This window comes from Lucilia cuprina, chromosome 6, assembly GCF_022045245.1.
Source record: "Lucilia cuprina isolate Lc7/37 chromosome 6, ASM2204524v1, whole genome shotgun sequence".
NCBI classification, from domain to species: Eukaryota; Metazoa; Arthropoda; class Insecta; order Diptera; family Calliphoridae; genus Lucilia; species Lucilia cuprina.
This window is the reverse complement of record NC_060954.1, coordinates 33,938,004-33,941,259: the sequence shown is the minus strand read 5'-3', so window position 1 is coordinate 33,941,259 and position 3,256 is coordinate 33,938,004.

The window sequence follows — 3,256 nt, the reverse complement described above, 5'->3', positions numbered from 1 at the left end:
TTACATATATACACTCATATACATACATAGATATATATGTATGTATATTGTCATACTTATTTTTCAAATTGTCACTGTGTCTGTTTGTCTGCGATAATGATGCAAAAAGAGAGATAAATGTTTTTGTAATAAAATTATGCACATACATTTGCCCAAGGATATACTGGGCTCAATTCAACTTAAATGTATATGTGTGTGTGTGATTGTGTTTGTTAGTACGTCTGTATTTTTTTATATTCTACAAATATGAAAAAAAGTACTTTCACTTTTTAGGTGAGTGCTTGTAAAGCCAAACTGTATTCAGTCATGAGTAAATCTTACCCATATACAGGAACAAACCTTCTTTATTTTGTTTTCAGTTTTTATACCTTTTCATATCCTGTATTACTACAGTGGGAAGAGCATTATTCAGGTGTACTGAAGCTTGTTATAAACAGGAAAAATTTTCCTACTATAGTACATAAGCGATTCAGAATTTAATTTATTTTTAAGTCTTCAAAAATTATACAAAATATGATGAAATTCCACTATTGGACGCTTTGAAATTGGATATAAAAATATTTTATAATTCTCTTGTCAGTTCTTTTATGGCGATAAGTTCATTATAAAACTCTTGTAAGGACTCCTTAGGTATAAGTTCGGTTCATATTCTTGAAGGTCGGTTCATAATTGAACCTTTTTGAGGCCACATTCCCAAATTTGTTTGTGTTTACTTACATGTGATGTAGGGTATTATATGTTCTAAAGTGTCTGATTATATTTTTAGTTTTTTCTCTTCTGCTACAAAAAAAAAAAAATATATATATTACTGTTGGTTTTTTTTCTCTTCCAGTTGTTGGTACTTTGTATTATAAAAAAGGTATAAATAAAATAAAAATGCTTAAAGTTTGTTTTATGACATGTGGCCCATAAAAATTCTCAAAGAATCATCTCATCATCTTAATGGCTTAGATGTGATTTAGAAAATTTTATTTGCAAATCATTTAAGCAGAAATTTTTTAAAAATACATAAATACATTTAATCTTTACTTGTTGATTACTTCTGTTGCGTCGTTAAAATTCTCTTTAAATATTTATGGGGTAGAAACAATTTATTTTAACAAAAGATATGAGTTTATTTCATGATATTAGCAATATATCATTAGAGAAAAACTGAAGTTTAAGAAATATGAAGGAATATTAAAAGCTTATATTTAAATTAAATATTTATTGTTTAATAATTATTTATATTTAAAATAATAATTTAAAGAGCTATATATTCAAGTAGGATAGGTACCACGCCCACATACAATTAAAAATAAAGTCGCATATCTCAGAAACTGCAATAGCTCAAACTTTATATTAATAACTTGGGCATCCATATAAACATTTGATATACTGGTTATAGTAGTAGTGTGGAACCTATAATATAAAGAACAATTTAATTTAATATATCTGGGAAAATGTGACACTTAAAGTTATAAAATATTGTCGGTTAACTTTAGTATCTTTATGAACATTAAAGACAATATTGAAGCCAATAGGCTCACGGTCTGCTCTTAACTTAGATTTCAAAGCAGGGACGGCAAATGGAAGTTTTTTTGAATTCGATTGTATCAAATATTTTTTTTTGCAAATTTATCACAATATAAAACAAAAGCATTTTAAGGCGACTTCTTCTAATAATCAATACTTGTTTGTATCAATAAGCAAGTACATTAGTCAATGTACAAGACCATTGACTAGATAGACCATTGACAATATAATAGACGGGAGATTAGTCTATAACTAGACAAGACACTAGTATATAAAGCTTTTACTAGTCCAAAAACTAGAAATAGTTAAAACGTATAGTAAAAAGTTTGTACTTAAAAACTCTAACTTAGTCATGAGACAAGCCAATATATTAAACCATTTATTCAATAGACTGGTCAATATTGTCTCTCAATGGACTAGACAAAAGTCTTTAGTTCATAGAAAAGCGATCGGTTAAATAAATAATTCTAAAAAGGACTTATTCCCTTTGTTTAACCCTCTGGGACCGGAGTGGATTTTTTATAACTAATTTACTGACGTGCTGTCTGCTAGTCACCATTTTTTGAAATCTTATATTTTTTAAGATCTGTTTTTGAAAACTACTTAAACTATTTCTGTTTATAGTTTAAAGGCTTTTTATTTATAATATTTTTAACTTTGACATGACAATTCATGTAAAATAGTGTTTATTGACAAGGTACATTGAAAATTTTTTTGATTTTTTGGTGTCTGTCAGACTACCACATCAGTCCCAAAGTGTTAAAGTTGTCTGGTTATAATATCTTCCAGTATTCTTTACAATTTCCTCTTTCGAAGTTTATTAAAGATTTTACAGAATTCGGTAGTTAAACTTTTTTTTAAACTTTAGTTAAAATTATAATTTTAAAATTTTTATTTTAATAAGGGAATATATTTAAAAATTGTACATTGGTTTAATATTGTACTTTTGAAGATAGAATTGCACCAAATTTGCCAACGCAGAAAAAATTTTTGAAATGGTAGTTTCAATTCAGTTTTACATGTCTGGATCTTCTTTTAATTTAATTATTTTTTAAATTACAATTACTATATTTTATTTTATCTGTTCATTAATATCTTTAAATTTCATTAAATTAAACCCACTTCAAAAATATATTTAAATATTTCCTACAAAAATTTTATGTGAAATAACTACCCATACTTTCTTTGTTGACTCTGATTTCTAAAACTTTAAAAAATTTGCATTTTAAACGAGTTGATTGTATTGTACTTCTTTCCCCTTTTTTGCATTGTTATATTTCTTTTGCTTAAACGTGTGCATCCATAAGAAAATGTATTCATTGAAACATGAAAGAAATCTTATTCGCGCTCGTTTTCATTGTTTGCATGAGTGAAAAATAAATCTGCATAAAAATGTCATCAAATACTTAGACAGCAAAAAGAAGACAGCAGCACATTGTAAAGAAAAATATGCAACATTATTGTAAATCAATACCTACTTTACAATTACGTGTATTACTTGCAATATTAAAAAAATAAATTATTAAAATTATTGAAATCTTTCTTATTAAAAACAATTTAAATTGAGTCTCTACAGCACCACTATCTTAAACTGAAATAAATTCATTTTACGCCGTGGATCAGTAATTTGTAAAATGAAAGATTGATTACCAAAATACCTATTTCCGATATAAAATCTCAAATCAATTCAGCTTAGTTTAAAAATGAAAACGAACTTTGTGAAATTAAAACTTTAAAAAAA